The sequence below is a fragment of the Camellia sinensis genome, chromosome 11 (genome assembly GCF_055761805.1).
Source record: "Camellia sinensis isolate YWXY chromosome 11, ASM5576180v1, whole genome shotgun sequence".
In the NCBI taxonomy this organism is placed as follows: Eukaryota; Viridiplantae; Streptophyta; class Magnoliopsida; order Ericales; family Theaceae; genus Camellia; species Camellia sinensis.
This window is the reverse complement of record NC_138971.1, coordinates 28,594,566-28,617,182: the sequence shown is the minus strand read 5'-3', so window position 1 is coordinate 28,617,182 and position 22,617 is coordinate 28,594,566.

Below are 22,617 nucleotides of genomic sequence, written 5' to 3'. Positions count from 1 at the left end.
GTGTGCTTGGCTTTAAGAGCAAAAAAAGAAGTTTGGGGTAGGGGTAGCCAACCAGCCACCAGCAGTGGCCGCCGGCCACCAGCAGTAGCCGACCGGCCCCCAATGGTAGCCAACGGGCCATCAATGAAGAAGGTTGCTCTATGTGCTCCTGAAGGGGATCAAAAGTGTTCTTGGAGTTGGCACAATTTTCAGTGGTAAAAAATGTGCAAACAGAGGCTGCAATGGCAAGGTGGTGGCATTTTCAGACGGAGAAGCCGAGTGTAGCGACCTTGATTTTTTTCGTAAGCCTTTATTTATTTTATTATTATTATTATTATTATTATTATTATTATTATTATTATTATCTTATTTTATTTTTGGCTTTATTAATTGTGTGATTACATGAGAATTTAATGTGATATTTAATTAGTTTAATGTGATATTTAATTATATATAGTTAATCATAATATTTATATTTATATATTCGTATAAACATAAAAAAAGCGAGTGTTATATGTAGCGTTTTTATAAAATATATTTATATATGTTGTAGTTATTTAATAACATAAAATACATATCATATATATTTAGGTTGTATTTATATTGTATTTGTACTATATAATATAATAGAATAGTCATTAGGTTATATAATAATATATTAGGTTATAAGTGTTATAGCAAAGAAAAGAAAGAGAGGAGCAACGGCAGCTGCGAAAGAGAGAGAGAGAGAGAGAGAGAGAGAGAGAGAGAGAGAGAGAGATTAATTAAAATCAAGGAGAGCCGTGTGCAGAATTTCCAAGAGAAAAGAGAGACATTGGGGAGAAAAGGAAGAAAAATATTAGGGTTTTGTTTTGGTCACTCTATTAGTTCTTCAAATAATTCTTTGATCTTCAAAAAAAAATATTGTGAGTACAAAACCTACTTCCTTAGATTTATGTTTAATTCGTTTTTTTTTTATTTATTTATATTTATTTGATGTTAGTTTGATTGTGTTTTTACATAAAGATGATAGATTGATTTTAATTATTTTGATTAGTTGTGTATGCAAGGCTTAGGGTTTTTATATGAATTTATTTTATGATTGTAATCACACTCATGGATATATGAAATTAAAATAATTAGGAACCCATATATAAATTCCTTATACTCTACCATGACTCCATGGATTGTTGTTTTATTTGAGTGATGGTGAGAAAGAGTATAAAAAACAGTGAGGATTATGAGATTTATTTGAATGTCTTAGGCTTGGCATTGTTATGTTGTTCTCATGAGTGAAATGTTTTGTATATGTATATTGTTGTCTCGTTCTCATGAGTAGACGAGTGCTTTGATTTATGCGCGTACGTATATGATAACCATCTGGGGAGTGTAAGTCAAACTCGGGACGATATCCCCGTGCAAGTTTGGCTTCGGAGCGGTGTTAGGTATACGGGAGGCATATGGGATATATGTGTACGCCAGAAGTGGAGGCCGAAGTGGTGGAGTTAAGGTACAAAGAATTTAATCATGAGTTTATTAGTATAGTGTGAATTGTATTAATTTGTACGTCTTGAAAAAATAGTAAACGACCTCAATAAATTATGAAATTTGAGCAGAGGCATCTATACGTGATTCTAGAAAACTTTTGTGTTTTAACTTTTTATTAAAAAGATTGATTAGAGCTTATAATCGAATGATCTTGATTATTGTAATTTTGATTCATTTTAGCAATGCATAGTTTAGAGGCTGTTTTAACCCACAAAACGAGCTCATTTTTATTGGTTTCGTGTAAACTGAAGTAAAGCATTATTCTGAACATTTTTCATGTTTTGAACTCTTCCGAAAAAATTCATCTTACAGTAGTTTTTTTTCATTTTGAGTTCTAGATTTTTTGATCGAATTTCGGTTAGGTTCTTCTATCAAGTTTTTCACTCAACCTGTTCAGTTTCTACTAAATTCGTTCGCACTGTCTTTTAGGAAATTTTATTCTGTACAACTTTTATTTTTTGAGTTTTGGTCAATTCGAATTATTTAAGCATGAAACGGTGTATTTTTATACTTCTCCAGCAAGTTATTTATGATTAAATTATACTAACTTTATTTTTTTGCAGGATGATGGGTCTTACTAATTTTTTTTTTTTATGCAGGGCTGACCCTCCATATTTTTATTTCTATTTTGTTTATTTTATACTCAATTTATATTTCGTTGTGTACGGGCAAGAAATTAATTGCCACCGTATCTCGGGAAACTACCTATTCGTCTCAGTGCAGATGAAACTACTTGTCTTGTCCCGTAACAAGAATTAAATGTATTTTTGTTTGTGTCTAGTGGACACATGGGTGATAAATTTTGCACTCATACTAGTATACATATATACTGACTCGTTTTGTTTTTTGGCAACTCGGGTGCATTCTGTTTGAGCGCAGTCGAGCTTCTTTTGCAGGATTAGTTGGGGTTACGGTGGTGACGTGGAGTAACTATAGTTTTTGGACATGTTTCTTGGATTTCTTTTGTTTTCTTGAGCTTAGGGTTGATATTAGTTTATATATTTATTATTATTTTTATGACTTTAGTATTGGGATAATTTGGCATGGTTTGTATCTGTACATTATTTAAGTTATTTTGAATATGTATTGTTACTTTAATGCTGGAGGTATTGGTTAGTTATTAGATTATGGTGGATGGTTTGGTTGGCACTTAGTTTTTTTGTTTCACCCCTAGGATTTGGATGATGGAATATTAATTGGGGTTTAGTTCTAATTTAATATTTAATTATCCAAATTTTGAGACGTGACACCGAGCATGCATGCATGCCTCCTCCCTCGAGGCCATTTACTTGCTTTGCTTAAATTAGTTAGTTGTAGCTAATTCATTCATACAAGTGATGTAACTATTTAGTTAATTAATTCGTTGTGTAATTAATTAGCTTAATTTGATTTGTAATATTTAATTAGCTTAGAATAAGTTAGTTAATTTGTTTCAATTGTTGTAATAATTAGTTAACTAGAATAGTCAATTAGTTTCAAGTTTTGTAATAATTAGCTTAGCTTAGCTTAGCGTAGCTAGTTAGCTTATTTATTCGGACCCTCCTTTGCGAGGGTGTAATATTGTAATAAGTGTGCGTGCGTGCGTGTGTGTATGTTTTCCAACCCCACATCTATCTCCCTTTCATTTAATCGCTTTCGATGGTTAGATTAGGGACATTTTCAATTAGCATACCTTATGCTTGCATGTTTGCATCCATTCATTTATCTTGCATGCACCGAGGCTCAGCGCATCATTCAAACTACATTGCAATTTCGATATCTTCTTTGAATATGTGTTTAATCGCATGTTGTTCAAATCACTCATATGCCATATTAGTAGCCGAGCATATTAATTACATTCTTTGCATGTGTTGCATTAGGCATATTGTATAGTTAGGATCATGCATTCTTTCTAACTAGTTTTTGTTTTGGCTTGGAATACTCTGTGAGTTTTATGCTTTAGCATACTTACATGAGTGTGATTGCCATGTTACCATGTTTCGCATGCTTGCCATGAGGCTATGTTCTTAAATGCTAAAACTGCATGAATGCTTATGAATGACGGCTTGTTGTTTGAAATTGGAACAATTTAATGAATGTGTGTTTTAAGTCGACTTTGTTGTGGGAAATCTTGTTTTAAGCCCACTATGTTTGGTGGAAAATCCGCATTTTTAAGCCCATTTGAGGGTGGCAAATTCAAACCATTTTTGCAAACAAACATAAGTTCAGTTGTTCCAAATCTTGCAATTTTAGTCTATACTTGCTTGTGTGTGTCACATAGTAAAGTTAAATTAATAAAAGGAATAAGAACGCATAAGGTTTATAAAAGAACATATCATGATTAGTAGAGGCCGATCTTTGATCGGGCGAGCATGGGTGCTCATTTCAGGACTTTCGAATCTCGTACCTAAGTTCCTGAGCCAAGACAACTTTGGTGATGACGAACACGTGGCCTTTGGCACGAGTCAGGGTTTTCTAAATTTTTTCAAAATAAAATATTTAGGTGGCGACTCTGTATCTGGCAAAGCAGTCCAATTTTGGCATTATTTGATTTAAAAATTTTTTTTTCCAAAAGGTTTCCCGGATTTGAACTCTTTGGTGATTATTAGTTTTTGTGAGACAAGATTCAGAACCACGGGAGTTCGAACTGTGAGGCCTTCTTTTCAAACCCTTTCCGAAAGGCGGGGTGCGGAAAAGGCGAGCCCACAGTTTCTGGCGATTCTGTTGGGGACTTAGAGAACTTGACTCGAACTAATGATATGTTGTTTTATTTACACTTATATGTTTCTTTGCATTTGCATTTGCATCGGTGTGCCTGAGTTACTGTGTTTGTCATCTGCAATTGCATTTGCATCGGTGTGCATGAGTTACTGTGTTTGTCATCTGCTATTCCTGAGCAGTTTGCCGGAGGCTTGCTTGGAAAAGCTCGTCAAAAGGTTGACTGGTTACGAGCTCTGCCACGATAGGAGCACAACCCTTGGATCTGGACTACCGCTGTACCGTTTGATCCTCCTTTCACTTCTCAGTGTTAGGTGTGAGAGGTATATTAGGTAGTCTTGCTGGGGTACCCCCTTTGACCATCTGGCCTAACTGCATATAGTAAAGCTATAGAGACTGTTCCAAACTAGGATAGGTTGTTTACCCAAATGCCGGATTGTGTGAAGCCACTTGTTATGCATAGTGAAACCCTAGCTTCTGATAGAACTATGACAGGGTAACCTTATTCCCTTATAGGGGTGTTTTGGCTCTCACTTAACTGGTATGTGCTTTATAGTGAAACTGTAAAGGGATGTGCATATCAGTTGCCAAGTTGGTATCTGTTTTGGGACAGAAATCAGTAGAGAGCATAGTCATTCAGCTGTGATCGTATCTGTTCTAGTGTAATTGGGCTGAAATACTGTCTATTTTCTCTTTTGCAAGGTAGCCTTGGAACCATAGCTTCAGAAGGCTCCGATATCCCCCATGTACACTGGACTTGTGTTGATAGACTTTGTCGTTAGAGATTTAGTTCAAGGGCAACCAGTGCTTCCTTCACTAGAGGCAAGGCAAAGAAATGCCAGTAAGGGCTTATTGGTTCCACTGTTCCGGCATTTACCAGCTAGATCACCTTTGTTCAGAGCTCGAGCATCTACCTCTCTCATGGTGCAGCCTCCGACAAATCTAGAGGATTTACTGATCCGTCTTCCACACTTAGTAGATTCACTGCAACAAGATATGGTTAGAAAAGCCGAGATATTACAGAAGATGCTATTCAACTTTACGGACCTTCATGAAATTGGGGTTCAAATCGAGGAGGCCCTCACTGTGGAAGGTAATGAGCTTATAAGGAAGAATGTTGTTTGCAATTCCAATGCTACTACTAGTGGTAGCGCAGTTATGAAATGCTTAGAAGAAGTAAACACTACCACCATGCCTATCAAAAACCTTCCTCCCGATAATAGCCAAAGACCAACCACTTCAACTCGGCCCCAAGCCCGAACTTTTCATCCTCTTTTTATGAGTCTTTCTCAAGCTTTGGAAATGTTGCGAGAAGAAGGGTATCTAGAGCTCCTAGAACCCCGACACCTTCCAAATCCTCTTCCACCAAGATATGACCTAGCTAAATACTGTGCCTATTATCAACAATACGGTCATGATACGAACCGTTGCATCCACCTCCGTTATAAGATTCCGGATCTTACTGACGAAGAGACCATAGCTCCACCAAAAAGACCTCGGGCTAGTACTAACTCGTCACCTCCACATCTCAATCTAATCCACACACTACCTTCCACTTATAACCCCAACATATACATCACCCCAGCCCATTTACCCAAGCCTGAGGTGTTTATTCCAGTCAACATGGACTTATGCATGATGGATGCACTTGAACCCAATCATCTCAAACCCGTGAACCCACTACTTCTGAGCTAATGAGAATGATTGAAGATCTTCAGAGAATTGTGGCAGATTTGGCCTTTGGGATATTGGCTCTGTCATCACCCACATCACATACCAGGAATTTCATGTCAAAAGGCTTCCCAATCTTGGGATGGGCTGCGTTGGAAGAAGGCCAATCCGTTGGCAAAGTGAAGGCAAATGGCAAGAACAAGGTAGGGGCATGCATTGGTCTCTATGAACATCTTCAGTGGGCTGTTGAGGCTTTGAAGACTGAAGGGCTGAACAAATAGCAAGTGCTCATAGTTATTGCAAAGACTGTGGATGACACTTTTGCCACTCAGGATAAGAGCATTCCGAATCAAGGGGCAAGCTAGGAAAAGGGATGTCGTACCAAAAACGCCCATTCAAGTTCCAATCCTACACTCAGAAGAGACCATCAAACCTAGTTGGCACCTGCCAATCCCTTTGTCGGTACATCCAATACAACTTCACAAACCTCGAAGCACCAATCCCGAGGCCAGAGGGTCTTTACCCCACTTTACATGACCTTGTCTAAAGCTCTCCAAATCCTTATAGGATAAGGCCATCTTAAACCCCTTGAGCCTCGGCCTCTCCCGGATCCCCTTCTGACCAAGCATAATGCTGCCAAGTACTGTGTCTTCCATCAACAAATAGGTCACGACACTGATGTTTGTCTTCGTCTTTGCCATGAAATACAAGATCTGATTGACAATGAGGTCATCGTCACACCAGGTCTTGCAAAGTCTATCGGCACTAGATCAATGAACTTGGGGGGATAATGTGCCTATGTGATCGGGGGATGAACCACCTGCTGATGGCGCTCAGTTTACTCCAGATATGGGGATGGCGCACACTGTTTTGAGCAATTTGCGAATGCTGTTTATTGTACTTTCTGACTTGGGTATTGAGTCAGCTCTGTTGTGTTGTATTGAGTCAGTTCTATTGTGTTGTATTGTGTCTGTCTTGTTGTTTTGAGTTAGTCCTGTTGTGTTAGAGTCAGGTGATCTCAGGGGTGTTACCTCAGGCATCACTTTCTTGTTTTGTGTTTGTCTTTTACACTCTTTCTTTTGTATCTGTTTCTGCCATTGAGCCAGTTGCGCCAGAAGATTTGAATGAAACGACAGTGATTTTAATCTACTTTTTTTGTGCCTTGAAATCATTGCGTTGACTTAGGTTTTTCAAAACTTTTCAAACACTATGATGAAAACAAAGAGTAAGGAATTCCTCAGGATTTGCAAAAATTTGATCAACTGAGAGAAAGAGAGACATGCTAAGCCGTTAATGAATGAGATCATGCTTGCTAATATGAGTCCTCAGAAGGATCTTGACTTGATCCAGATTGGTTCTACATTATCTTCCGAGGAGCCTGAGCAACTAGTCGCTTTATTACAGGATTTCAAAAAATATTTTGCGTGGTCCTACGAAGACATGTGTGGTATTGATCTTGACATTGTGCAGCATAGAATCGCTCTCATGCCTCAAGACTTGACCCCGTTGTTTTCAAACCTTGAACCTTGACTTAGAATGTTCGAACGATCAACCACAATATAAGGCTTGTATGGCCGGATTGGAAGCAACTCTTAAACTAGGGGCAATAAGGTTAGATGCCATCAAAGTAAGCTTGCAAAGCTAGATCAGAAGTAGCCCTTGAACTAGGGAAAAAAATGTCAAATGTGCTCAAAGATTCAAAGAGTGGGTCATTCCGCAAACCAATGAAGGCTGGCAAGAAAGCCAAATTCCAAAATCTGAAAGAAGAAAGTTTTTACTGAAGGACAATCGAGTTCCTATCCACAACATTAGGGGCAAATTCAGACCCCAATTAGATGGGTTCCTACATCATCAGCGAACAACATCCATTCTCCTGGATTTAGATGGCTTAGAGATCCTATGGCCAATCAACATGGACAAGTTTGACTTTCCTATCCTTGAGAAGCTCACTGGGCCGAAAACCTGGAAGGGCGACCCAGGCAAAAGTTAGAGCAAGAAAAAGAAAAAAAAGAAAAGAACAGAAATGAAAAAGAAAAGAAAGAAAAATGAAAAGGAAAGAAGAAAAAGAAATGAAAAGAAAAGAAAAACAAAGCTCACAAGGTTGAAAACCCGGAAGGGCGGCCTTGGCAAAAGTTAGAGCACGAAAGGAGAGTGTCAACACCCGAGTGAACCACAACTCCGGAACTACGTACGGCCTGATTCCCATCTTTGGGATACATAGGCAACTTCATCTTGAAGTCCGGCCCCAATCATTTTCAGCCTACTTGGCTCGCCCATGTTGATTGGTGTATCCTTGTTCAAACTTGGCTATCTTATCCATGTGCAAATTGGCTTGTCTTTGTTCAAATTTGGACTGTCCTATTTCGTTAGAAAGATTCAGCTGCAAGACAATTCAAGTTCAGATCTGAGGTTGTGCATCTCGAGAGTAGATTTCGCGTTGGTTGAGCAATGGCCATTTGCAAAAATAGTTTTGAAGATTGTTTTTAGTGAGGTTGACTTGTCTTCTAAAAACATATTCCATTTTTTTAAAATTGGACCATTTCTTGGACTCAAAAAAGGAAAATTTTCAATGCTCACAACCTGACTTGCATGATTTCAAATCAGAAAATCGAACAAGTATGTTAATCTAACTCTCATATTGATCAAAATTGTTTTAGTATAAAGCCAAAACAAAAAATGGTCAAAATGATGAACTAGGGGCACAGTTGAGTCAGGTTTTCTATCTTTTCCCCATTATCACTGTACTTGCTAGAAAAGGGCACAACTAAAGCTAATAGCAGAAGGCCAAAAGCTCTCATATCCTCCAAGCAGCGAGGTATCAAGCCAAGTGCGAAGCATGAACTGGAAATGGAGCTGGATGTTCGGTTCTTTCATACCGGATGAACACACCCAAATTGGCATCTAACCCGAAATGAGGATGTAGAAAACGCAATGTGTGAGACCAATCAATTGTATGCCTGGCCGGTGAGACATGCTGTAACTCACCTTGATCAAGCTAAGCCAGGGGTGTCGTCAACCGATGTTAGTTGCGGATCTGTTACACATCTTGTCGCATCACAACCCCTCTGTGCAAAAGCTCACTAGTTGTGAGAGGAAGAAGGAGAATCTCATAGAATACTAGGGGCAAGAGCCCACAACTTCCTGCTTATCCATTAACCACCCAGGGGAGGGATAAAAATGAAGAGAGATTAAAGAATAGAGAGATGTGCACTGAGAGAAAAGTGAAGAAAGGGCTTCTCAGAGAAATAGAGATTGAGTGCCATAGTGATGTGAGAATCACAAATAAGAAGGGGTGGGAAAACAGTACTCAGAGAAGCGGGCTCCTCTTGAACTGAGAGGTCTCTCACCATTGGAATACGTTCGAGTGTTGTGTTTGTTGTTTTTGTTTGTCTCGATTCTTGTTTTGAGTTGTTTCGAGTGTCAATAGATGTGTTTAGGTTGTTTTACCTTGGTTGGTCCTTTGTTGAGTCGTGGTATATAGTGATCAGTCGTAGGCTTAATACCCAGTCAAGAACTCATTTTTCAATTTCAATTTCAAAAATAAATCATTTTGTGCTTAGAGTGCTGCGCCATTCTTAACAAGATTTGCAAAAAAAAACTCTTTCTTTTATAAACTGCAGGGTTCAACCCCGATCAAGAGGGAGAAACCGAACCAAGACCTATCTGAAGCTACATAGGTTCCGGACTACAAAGCAAAAGAAAAGAGGAAAAATTTGGAGCATCTTAGTGTGTTTCAACTTCAGCAAATTCTGAGACTGCATTCCAGGTGCACCTTCTCAGGCCTCACCTTTCTCTGGAGTATGAGTGTATCTCGACCCCAAGCTTAAGCCTGCTTCAAGTCAGAATGGCAGTTCAAGTAGCACCCGTGGTTTTCACATGCAAATGTTACCCCTTGCCAATATGAACGGGATGTATCCTTTTTGAGTTGAGCATGTTACAAAGTCCTTCGAGAGGTAAATTGGAGGCACCAAAACACATATTTGATTCTCTTCTATTGCGTAGAATGTGCATTTTTACATATACTTCTGTTGCATGCGTGCCGCACATCGTTTATGAATCATGCATTGAACATGCTTTCGATTTCACGTAGAATATGCTTTCGTTCATGCATAGAACATGCTTTCAATTTCGCATAGAATATGCTCTTGTTTCATGCATAGAACATGCCTTCAATTTTGCATAGAATATGCTCCTCTCTCGCACGGAACATGTATGGTCATTATATTTCATTATGAACCAATAATCTCACTCTGTGCATCTATCGTACAATAATCTCACTCAGTACATTTATCGCACAATCATTCACTTTGTTCGCACTATTTTGTACAATTTACACTCGTGCTGTCTTGCGCATCACAATTTCTTGTGCATTTGAATTTACACTCGTGATTTCTTGCGCATCGCACTATCTTTTGTATTTCATTACATGCTCTAATTTTGCATATAAAATGCTCTCATTTTGCATAGAGAAAGCTCATATTTTTTGCATAGAACATGCATTTTATCGCACTTTTTTGTGCATCTTACTTGCATAGAACATGCATTTTATCGCACTTTTTAGTGCATCTTACTTGCATAGAACATGCATTTCATCGCACTTTCTTGTGCAAATTACACTCGCGCTTTCTTGTGCATCGCACTCTCTTGTGCCTCGCACTGTCATGTGCACTCATCTGGTCTAGGAGACCTTAAATCCTCTAAAGGTGCAATTCCTTTGGTATTTGTCGTGCCCAAACGACTTCCGGTGGTCTGGTATAGCCACCTGCCTGTGTTTGCGGTGAGTTCCTAGGAGATCAACCGAGACGATGGAAACTATAGTTCAAATGGTTGATGCCTAGAATGTAAATGTTTGGAATTTTCGAGACTAAAGTCTGGTTTAAATACCCAGGGGTGTACCCTCGGCTTGAAATCTATATGGCAGCCCCATAGGTTGAGGTAGCGTGTATGCGCCTCGATTCTAGATACTGAACCAACCTAGTCTGTCACCCTGTTGAAGAATAGGGAAAGCTGCGACCATAGCTAGGAAGAAAAGTAGTACCTATGGTTCAAAAACGTAAGATGCAGAAGAGGAAGATCCCCAGCAGCATGAGGTGAGTCATTGCCAATTGCCCCTGTAAGGTACCTTCACTTCCTAGCTACTACATCATCTATTACGTCTATCACTTTGCATATAACATTTATCGTGTGCATCTACTGCATTATCTATTTTATCGCCTGCATCCTTTCTATGTTAAGCTTAGTCTGACATGTGCTCATACATTTCCTTCGTTAAAGCATGGTTCTGTGGTAATGTGTACGCGCCTATTCCAGTAAAAGAATTGTGGTCTGAGGGTTTCGGCACCTTTTCTGCGTTAGACGTGGTCTGTTTTGTGTCCATACCTTTTCTAGGTAAAATGTGGTTCGGCCTACGCCTTATTCACTACATCCATTGCACCCATTGCATCGTACTTTGTTTTGTTGCATTCAGTATGTAGGATCATTATCTTTCCTCGGCAGATCATGCCTTACTTATATCATGCCACCCAATTACTTGTATTCTTTATGTGAAACACATAGTTCTGCATGTGCACATGCCTATTCCACTAAGAGAATTGTGGTTTGAGGGTTCCGGCACCTTTTTTTTATGTTAAACGTAGTTTGATTTTGCATCTCCATCCCTTTATGATATTTGTGTGGTTTTGTACTGCTTATGGTTTAATTATTTCATTTCACTGTATTTCATTTACATTGTTTTGTTACATTGTGTATCATTTTGCATCCTGCCCCTGAACTACGTTGGTTTGATTCCTGGCAAAGAGATACGTAGGCAACCTTCGGGTTCAACTAAATGCATCTGTATTTTGTTTGTTTGCTTAAGTCTTACGGCCTTGTCAAAATGGGTTGTCTCTGGGCTTTGACATTCGCTCATGTCATTTCATGACTCTGAGCTCTATCAAAGAGGGGCAACTGTAGACACTCCATTTTTGACCGTCCTTAAGACTTGGGGGCCTTAGGTTGATTGTTTGAAGACGAAGGCAGGATGAAGGCTATGTTGTGCAAAGGTTTGATTTCTTCGGCAAGAGGAGCGTCAAATCCCAACCTCACACCCCATTTTGGACCAAAGCCTTTTGGCTAAAATGATTTTTAGACCTTACAACACTCTTTTTCCAAATATTTTTGAAAAAGGTTTCTATGATGTTCCGAGGCTTGCATTTCGTTAAATGTTGCACTTTTCGGTACATCGAGCAAGGAAAAAGTGGAAATGAATGAAAGAGAGGTGAACTCTTTGAAAAATATTTAAAACATCTTGTTTAGAGGTTTGGAGTTGAAAAAAATTGGAGAGGAGGGAAGAAACCAAGTTGGAGAAGAAGTTGGGCATAAATTCGGTTAGCACCGAAACTGAGCAGTCTTCACTAAAAGAGGCATATCATTTTACAAACTTTGAAGTTTGATGTGAGGCTTCCACCATTGGAAACAAAACATCTGGGGCTTCAATTTAGGCTCAAGAATGACTTGTAAAGAAGTCCATATGAAGGATATATGCCTGTTTGAAGTCGGGGCCAGAACCTAGTTTTTGCTTGTCGGCCACCAGTGGAGCTTGTCGGACATGTGTCGGCCAGAAGTGCATTTTGTCGACCACCAGTGATGGACGAAGTCCTCTAGTGATTTCCGTCAGCCACCAATGATGGTCGGTCGGCCACAGGTGTCTAGAAAGCTCAAATTTTGCAGATATTTTTCTCCAACTGTCTGCGCAATGTTCTAGCTGTCTGTTTTCAGATATTTTCGACCAAGGCTAATATATTTCTATATATAGAGGCCATGCTCTATTGTTATCAAGGTTGGAAAAATCTTGGGAGCCTCTCTCTCTAAAATCCTCTCTCTCTAGATTTCTCTCTCTCTAGACTTTTTTCTCTCTTGAACTTTTGTGCTTAGAAGCTTACATACTTCAAACTTTAACCTATCAATCCTTAACCAAAGTGGTTCATCTTTGGGCTGAGGTTGCTTGAAGCTTTCTTGGAACTCCTTAAGGTGGTTTGGACTTGTATTTGTGCCTAAAAGTGTGTTTGGCTTCAAGAGCAAGAAAAGAAGTTTGGGGCAGGGGTAGCCGACCGGCCACCAGCAGTGGTCGACGGCCACCAGTAGTAGCCGACCGGCCATCAATGAAGAAGGTTTCTCTATGTGCTCCTAAAGGGGATCAGAAGTGTTCTGGGAGTTGGCACAATTTTCAGTGGCCAAAAATGTGCAAACAGAGGCTGCTATGGCAAGGCGGTGGCATTTTCGGACGGAGAAGCCGGGCATGCATGCATCTCTCCCCTATCGAGACCATTTACTTGCTTTGCTTAAATTAGTTAGTTGTAGCTAATTCATTCGTACAAGTGTTGTAACTATTTAGTTAATTAATTTGTTGTGTAATTAATTAGCTCAATTCAATTTGTAATATTTAATTAGCTTAGAATAAGTTAGTTAATTTGTTTCAATTGTTGTAATAATTAGTTAACAAGAGTAGTCAATTAGTTTCAAGTTTTGTAATAATTAGCTTAGCGTAGCTAGTTAGCTTATTTATTCGGACCCTTCTTCGCGAGGGCGTCATGTTATAATAAGTGTGCGTGCGTGTGTGTATGTTTTCCAACCCCACGTCTTTCTCCTCTTATTTAATCTTTTTCATTGGCTAGATTAGGGACATTTTCAATTAGCATACCTTATGCGTGCATGTTTGCATCCATTCATTTGTCTTGTATGCTCCGAGGCTCGGTGCATCTTTCAAACTGCATTGCAATTTCGATATCTTCTTTGAATACGTGTTTAATCACATGTTGTTCAAATCGCTGATATGCCATATTAGTAGCCGAGCCTATTAATTGCATTCTTTGCATGTGTTGCATTAGGCATATTGTATAGTTAGGATCATGCATTCTTTCTAACTAGTTTTTGTTTTGGCTTGGAGTACTCGGTGAGTTTTATGCTTTAGCATACTTGCATGAGTGTGATTGTCATGTTGCCATGTTTTGCATGCTTTGCACGAGGCTATGTGCTTAAATGCTAAAACTGCATGAATGCCTGTGGATGAAGGCTTGTTGATTGAAATTGGAACAATTCAACGAATGTGTGTTTTAAGCCCACTTTGCTGTGGGAAATCATGTTTTAATCCCACTATGTTTGGTGGCAAATCCGCATTTTTAAGCCCACTTGAGGGTGGCAAATTCAAACCATTTTCACAAACAAACATGAGTTGAATTGTTCCAAATCTTTCAATTTTAGTCTATACTTGCTTGTGTGTATCACATAGTAAAGTTAGATTAATAACCGGAATAAGAACAGATAAGATTTATAAAAGAATATATCATGATTAGTAGAGACCGATCATTGATCGGGCGTGCGGGGGTGCTCATTTCAGGACATTCCCCTCTTGTACCCAAGTTCTCGAGCCGAGGCAACTTTGGTGATGACAAACACGTGACCTTTGGCACGAGTCAGGGGTTTCAAAATTTTTCCAAAATAAAATATTTAGGTGGCAATTCTGTATCTAGCAAAGCAGTTTAATTTTGGCATTATTTGATTTAAAATCTGATTTTCCAAAAGGTTTGCCGGATTTGGACTCTTTGGTGATTATCAGTTTCACATTGCACTTTGTGAGACTAGATTCAGAACCGCGGGAGTCTGAACTGTGAGGCCTTCTTTTCAAACCCTTTCCGAAAGGCGGGGCGCGGAAAAAGGCGAACCCACACAATGCAGTTAGAATGATGCGCCGGGCTTCGGTGCATGCAATACAAATGGATGCAAACATGGAGAATGTTAATTGAAACGTGATGTCCCTAAACTAACCATGATAAGCTAGTAAATAAAATGGAGAAAAACGTGGGGTTAGAAGACATATACATTATTACAACATTGTGCTCTCACGAAGGAGAGTCCAAATGAATAAACTAAGCTAATTAACTAACTAATTAAGCCAAGCTAGAGCTAATTAAGCTAATTATTACAAAACAAATGAAATTATCTAAACTGCTTAACTAATTATCACAACGCTTGAATTAACTTACTAGCTAACTAACTAATTAAATAATTACAACACAAGTGCAATTAAAATAAGTATTTAACCTAAACAACTAACTAATACGCCTCGGGAAATGAGGAATTTTCATGCGCATGCTCGGTTTCCACCTGAAAAGACCACTATTTTGCTTCCAGAGAGTCTCTGTTGCACAATAGAACACCAACACCGCTGCTCACTCTGCTCTGCCTTACAAACTCACTGCTGAACTTTGCATCAGTGGCCGGCTGGCCAGTGATGAAAGTTGCCGGCCACCATTGATGGCCGGCTACTTGCCAGCCATGGAAAGTGGTTTGCCGGCCACTGCTACACAGGTTCATCTTGCTGCAACAGAGGACAAACAGAGCATATACAAAGTATTTCAAGGGTTTGTTTGCACAACTCACCCCTCATTTTCATGAGCAAATCAAAGGAGTACCAAGTTCAGTTCACAAACCATTAATGGATGTAATTTCATTACATGATGGCTTGTGAAACCAAGTGTGCAAGCTCAATGAATGCAACAAAATGAGACTCTCAACAACTACCTCCCTATCATGAAAGATCATGGGAAGTGATGACCTTGGAGACTTGAATCATTTCATCACTAATGAGTATGAAATGGTTCAAGTTTCCATGCGTTCAATTAACATTCGATTGAACACAACAAAATTATTATATTGCTCACTTTTAGTCCCAAGTTTTAGCTACTCATTTTAATTTACCAACCATTCTTTAATCCAATTAAGTCCAATGGTGAATTAAAGTCCTCTAATGGAAAGGGGGTTTAAAACACAAGTTGCTTTAGGTATGAAAGAATCATCATACCATTGGTAATGAACCCCCTAAGGGATTAAACCATTAAGTATGAAACCTCAATTTCATACTTGGGCAAGCAAGTGACTTGAAACCATTTTCAAAGAAAAATAAAAAGCCAAGAATTGAGGGAGATTGCAGAGATTATTAGTGCTGAAATGAAGTATGAAAAGCCCAAAATAAGTGCTATCAACTCAAATAAGTGATGTCTAAGACCTAAAGCATGAATCTTATGAGGACTATTACACTAGAATCATGCAAAACAAAGTTCAAATGCAACTAACAGCCCAAAACAGTGCTAAAACAGCCTAGAACAAGTCCTAAAACATGCTGGAATTGAATTAAAAATAGCTAGATTAAAATGCTAAACCATGGCACCAACGAGGCCAGCAAGCAAGACATAAGGAGGGAAGGCTAGCCCCTCCAAATTTGTACTTCAAAACATGATTTTGGCCATTGAAAAAGCTCTAAAAATCAGTGTTTAAAAACTTGGAAAAAGATAGTAAAAGGGTGGGAAACCCAAGGGTAAAGGCCTCCAAGACAAGGTACAAAGAAGGGCTATCAACCTCTCAACCTTTAATGGCCTTAAACCCAAGCTTCAGCCCAAAAAAAACAGAATTTTGACAGCCCAAAACAATGGAAAAATAGTAGGAATAATAACAAATAAAACAAAGCCACAAGCAAAGTCTTATACCTCTTGAAGAGAAGAAGCTATTCCAAGCAACAAAGCCAAGTAAACACACTCTCTAGAGCTCAAACCAAGCTCAAGAATACCCCAACTCAAAGATGGAGAGATTTGGTTAAGGGTGCATAGGAAAAGGTTGAAGAATTGTAAGCAAAAGTGTAGAGATTTGGTAGAGAGAGGAAAATTTTTTAGCTCAAAATTTTCTAACCTTAAAACAAGAGAGAGGGGCCTCCTATATATAGAAATAATGAAATTCCCTTAAGGAGATCCAGCCCTATACGTAGGGATAGTTGTATGCATCAGTGCAAACAGCTGGCATAAAATATCTGCAAAATACACTGGTGGTCGGCAGCCCAAAAGTGATGGCCGGCAACCCAAAAGTGGTGGCCGGTAGGCCACTAGAGGCTACAAGCTGGAAAAGCTAGGCTTGGTCCAAAACTGGGACAACAAAGGTACAAAGTTTGAAAGGCTCAAAGTTGTGGCATTCCATTGAGGACTTCGAGCCCTTGGCGAGCATGTAAACTCATCATCGGGTGTGCATGCAAGGATGTCCAAGTCATAAGGGCCGTAAAAAATGGGGTGTCTACAGTTGCCTCACTTTGACAGAACTCGGAGTCATGAACTGTCGTGAGTAAATGTCAAAGCCTGAAGACGACCTATTTTGACAAGGCCGTAAGACTTGGACAAACAATCAAGATGAAAATAAATGGTTGTGCCCGCAGACTGCCTACGTATCCCTTTGCAAGGAATCAAACCAGCATAGTTCTGGGCAAAATGCAAAATGATATGCATAATGTAACTTTGAAAGCTGGACTCATACGTTTACATGAAGCTGGCTGTTTTGAAAACTCATGATCATGCGAGATGATGCAATAAGAAATAACGAGATATGATAAGCAAAATAATGAGATAACAACACACGAATGAGCATTTTTAAGCTTAAAGAAGATAAATTGCACTCTAACCACGCCCAAAAACAAGAGATGAGGAAAGAAAACACCGCTCAGGGTTGCGTTTCACGCATCCTGAGAAACTGAGAATCGCTTCGAGATACAAGAGAACGAAAACCACTCGAGGTCGCGTTTCACGCGTCCCGAGATACAACATAAAAACTGCTCAGGGCCCATGTTTCACGAGTCCCAAGATACACCACGAAAATCGCTCGGGCTCATGCTTCGTACATCCTGTGATGAAACCCGCCTAGGGCCGTAGGTCACGCGTCCTGAGATGAAATCTGCTTGGGCGCGTGCTTCGCATATCCCGAGATAAAACCCGCCCAGGGCTGCGTGTCACGCATCCTAAGAAACTCTAATGATGCTGAAATCATGAGAAGATGAGAAAAGTCGCTTGGGTTTGTGTTTCACACGTCCCGAGATGAAACCTGTCCAGGACTGCGCGTCACACGTCTTGAGATAAACAACTGCTCGGGCACGTCTTCGCACGTCCCAAGGCAAAACCTGCCCAGGCCTGCGTTTCACGTATCTTGAGAAACAAAAATAGCTTGGGGCCGTATTTCACACGTTTCAAGGTAAAACCCGCCTAGTGTCGCATTTCACGCGTCCTGAGAAATAAAAATCACTCAGGGCTGTGTTTCACACGTCCCGAGGTACATGAGAGTGGTGTGCGATAGATGCACAAAGGTAAACAAGTGCAATAGATGCACAAAGTGAACAAGTGTGATAGATTCACAAGGTGAACAAGTGCGATAGATGCACAAAGTGAACTAGTGCGATAGATGCACAAAATGAATAAGTGTGATAGATACACAAAGTGAATAGGTGCGATAAATGTACAAAATGAATAAGTCCGATAGATGGACAAAGTGAACAAGTGCGATAGATGCACAAAGTGAAGAAATGCGATAGATGTAAAAAATGAATAAGTGCGATAGATGCACAAAGTGAACAAATGCGATTGGTGCACAAAATGAATAAGTGCGATAGATACACAAAATGGATGCGTGTGATAGATCACCTGCAAAGCCGTACAGGTTCTCATACCGAGACACGAATTCCTAGGATTCCTCTGAATGAACCGTACATACAATATTGTTTGCCGGTGCTGGCAAAGGAAGAAAGTAAAGAACTTAACAAGTGCGATATAGTGACAATGCATGTTCTATGCGAGACCAACAACCGAAATACAATGTTAATTGAAGGCATGTTCTATGTGTGAAACGAGATGCATATTCTATTTGTTGACTCATAACTTATGCGAGACGCGCATGTAATATATATGTGAAGTGAAATGCATATTCTAAGCAACAAAGTGAAATGCATATTCTATGCAACAAAGTGAAATGCATATTCTATAAAACAAAGTGAAATGCATATTTTATGCAAGGAACAAAAGTGTAATTTGACAAACACGATTCAGTAGCAACTTCCGATTTACCTCTCAGAAGAGTTATAATATGACAATATGTTTAAAAAGGATACACCTCGTTTATGTTGATAAGCGATGAACATCGTGCACCGAAAACACAGTTTTGAGCTTCCATGGAGACAATCTGAACCCAACAGTGAAGTTTCCTTGCAACTCTTGGGAAACGAAGACACAAAGCAGCATCAAAACACAAAACAAGGCCACCAGCCATTGGCCAGCCACAGATGGAGGCTGCCGGTCACTAGTTGGCCACCGCACAGCCTTGCCAGCCACCAATGTGCCTTGCCGGCCCCCTGTCGGCTATCGATGGCAATCTGAGGCAAATTCTTCTTTGCATACGCGGGTCTTTAAGTACAAGCCACTAGGGCTCATTTCCTCACACCCACATGTCCAAAAATACTCTCTCTCTCTCTCTCTCTAGGTGCTCATTCTCTTTAGATTTGAGCTTTTTACGCATTTTCCAACACCCCACGCAAACTTTATTCACTAAACCCTCTTAGCCGTCTTCACTTTGAACTGATTGGAATTTGATTTCAACAAACTTTTTCTCATTTTCATCCTTCTAGGCTTGTTCCCCTCGAGTTCTGTGCACTTTTCCTGGCTTTGACTTTTTCTTCAATTTTCCCTCTCCTATGGTTGACTTTTTCCAAGTTTACCCTATTTTCTCCATTTTTATTCATTTTTCACCTACTTTTCACCCACTTTTCAGATGGCGGATTGTTCACCACATGAAGGGGCCCCTCTAGAGGTTCCCTATGTATTTCCACCTATTCTCGAGGCCGATGAGCCAATCGTTATTGAGGCGGCTGGAGGTATGAAGGCTGACCTCGAGGCAGAGTTTGAGCCAGAGCTAGAGCCAAAGCCAGAGCCACTACCAGTGAGGGTACGGCCATTTGATCTGGAGACGTACCACACCCTCGCACACATATCTTGCCAACTGGTGGCATTAGGCGCTTCAGCAACTTCATTCTCGGTGAGGGAGCCGACTTCTCATCTTTTATCCGTCGTAGTTGAGGTATACGCTCTGTTTTTATGTATTCCTACCTGTCTTTACTCGCATTTCTTGCACTGTATTTTTTTACTGTACTTTCATCACTGCCATATCTGATTCATCTGTTCTTTGCCACAGGGTGAGTCTCGTGCCTTTAGAGGGTACGGAGCTACTACTGCATGAGACTGGTACAACGAGCTCCCCGCAAGAGTTTGTGACATAGTAGATGAGACCGACTTTGGCCTATTCTGCTTCGGCTTGACGCGATTGCTAGCCATCCACTTCTGGGTGCACTTGTGGGGAGGTGATGGGACACCACCAACTCCTTCCACTTCTCCACTACAGGGGAGATAACGATGACTTCCTACGACTTCGCCATGATCACGGGCTTAGGCGTAGGGGGTGATCTGATCTTGTTCGATACAGACATGGGAGAGTGGGAGGCGACCTGATTTGAGCTACAGGGAGCGCCCATCCATATACCAAACATGCATGGTCAGATATACCTAGTTCTCTGTGTAGTTCAGAGGGAGCGAGCCCGAGATAGTAGAGGAGATGGAGCAGTACGCTAAAGGCTTTCTGATGTTTGTCTTCGGTACCACCTTGTTTTCGAACATGTAGAACACCATAGGCCTGTATCTATTGAGCGCTCTGCTGACCCTTCCCCGGGTGTGCTTCTGTGATTGGGGCGGAGCCAGCATTGCCACCCTATATGGATACATGAGCTCGACCTCCCGTCTGAGAAAAGACTTGATTGGAGGCTACTGGCAAGCTTGGGAGGTATGCATCTCAATTCCCTCTTTGCACTTTAGATTTCTTGCTTTACATTTGTTCAACACCTGTGCTTTCTGCTTTGCACTTTCTGCATCTCTTCATACATTGTGCTTTCTGCTTTGCACTTTCTGTATCTGTTCATACATTGTGCTTTCTACTTTGCACTTTCTACATCTGTTCATACATTGTATTGACACATATCACTGCATTTTCTTCGCAGCTATAGGTGTATGCTTATTTTCTGACTCTAGCTTCGGAGCCCATAGAGGAGTTCCTATTGGCAGTCCCTTACTCACGAAGGTATGATGACCGGCTCCAGTGTAGGACCCGCGAGACCTTTATGTTCTTCTCGCATTACTTCGACACTGTGGCTGCTCATAAGGTAACCCAAAACACAATTATTTTTGCTTTTGCAACTGTTCTTATTCACATTTAGCAACTGACAAGAACTAATAATTCGTACAACCTCTATTTGTAGATCATGTGGCAGCCATGGACCATGATGCCTATCGGGATTTGGGACCAGTATGCCAGGGCCTAGGCCACTTCTCGTTTCTGCATTCTACTTGAGGGCCTAGTCTGCCAGGCCTGGTTCTTGAGCGAGCGATTTGTACGCCAGACTGTGGGCCTGTCTGACCTAATCATTCCGATGTTGCCGCAAGAGTCCATGCGATTAGCCAACAGCCTATCCATTGATGAGGTCACTCAATTTATGATGGGCTTGGATACTGACTACTTCTGAGCAGACGGCGACCATGTGACCTTCATTCAAACACACCTCATGCCATCTTTGGCCAGTGCTTGCAGAGGTGAGGAGGCGAGAGCTCCTATTGCGAGAGAAGTGCCTAGAGTGATTAAGGCAACCAGGGCGACCAGGGCCCATGCTTCCCGGGTGAGGTAGAGGATTGGTTGGCCAGAGCTTCCCACTGCGTTGACATGCTGGCGGGTCCTGATTGAGCCTGCTGCGGCTGGACACGAGCTTGTTTGGGTTAGAGGCTTGACTAAGGTATGGACCGCAATTTATGATTTACATCCCACATTTCATTTCAGATATATTCACTTCGAACATTGATCATCCAAATGCATTTACAGGTATCCATTGAGTACATGGGGAGTGTTCTCGAGTTGATAGCCTCCTTGATGGATATGATACAGAGGAGGGACACGCTGCTCGGTTTCCACGATATCCCGGTAATTTCTTTAGTTTGCACTTTACGCTATCAACTTTCCATTGAAGCACTAGCATTTCAACAATAGTTTGTTCCAAACTACACTGATGCATTGCATTGGCGCACTGCATTCACACACTGTACTTGCACACCATTTCTGACTTTTGCATACACTCATTCTGCATTGCACTCTTGCATCTGATATACACACTGAAAGTAATATGTGAAAATTGTCCTTTTCAAATCCCTACTATACCGACTGCTCCAGCGGCAGGAGCACCCTCTCTATCAACAGGGAGGAAAGGCAGAGACAGGAGTACCCGAGCCCAGAGCAGTCTTTCTGAACCCGTCTTACGAGGCGATGATGCTGAGGCTAGCGATTCAAAAGAGGCAGCGAGTCAGCACTCTGGGTCGTCTGAGAGCGGTGATGATCACGCTGGCTTGGGTTTTGGGAGCGGAGGTGATGATGCTGAGGAGGGTTCTGGAGTAGAGAGCGGAGACGATGCCGGCTCTGGTTCCAACTCAGAGGTAGCATCAGACATCGGAGCCGATGAAGATAGTGCCCCAGAGTCTTCTCCTCTGAGGAAAAGGACGAAGAGTGCCTCTCAGGCATGAGGCTACTGACACTGATTTTTGTACTTTTTTGCTTAGTTTCTTTTTGCTAGTAGCATTAGCCCATTGTATAGCGCTAGATAGGTTTTACTTGCTTTAAAACTTGTGCTCCACTTTTGCAAAAAACCATGATCGGAATAAAACCTTCAGTTTTTTATAAAAAAGTGTTATCATTTTTGCATTATGAGCACCAAATTAGCATGAAAATGGACATGGAATTGAAATGGCCAAAAGGTACTTGATTGAAACAAAATTCCTAATCGGGTAATGAATCGAACAACAACCAAAATACAAAAAGAAA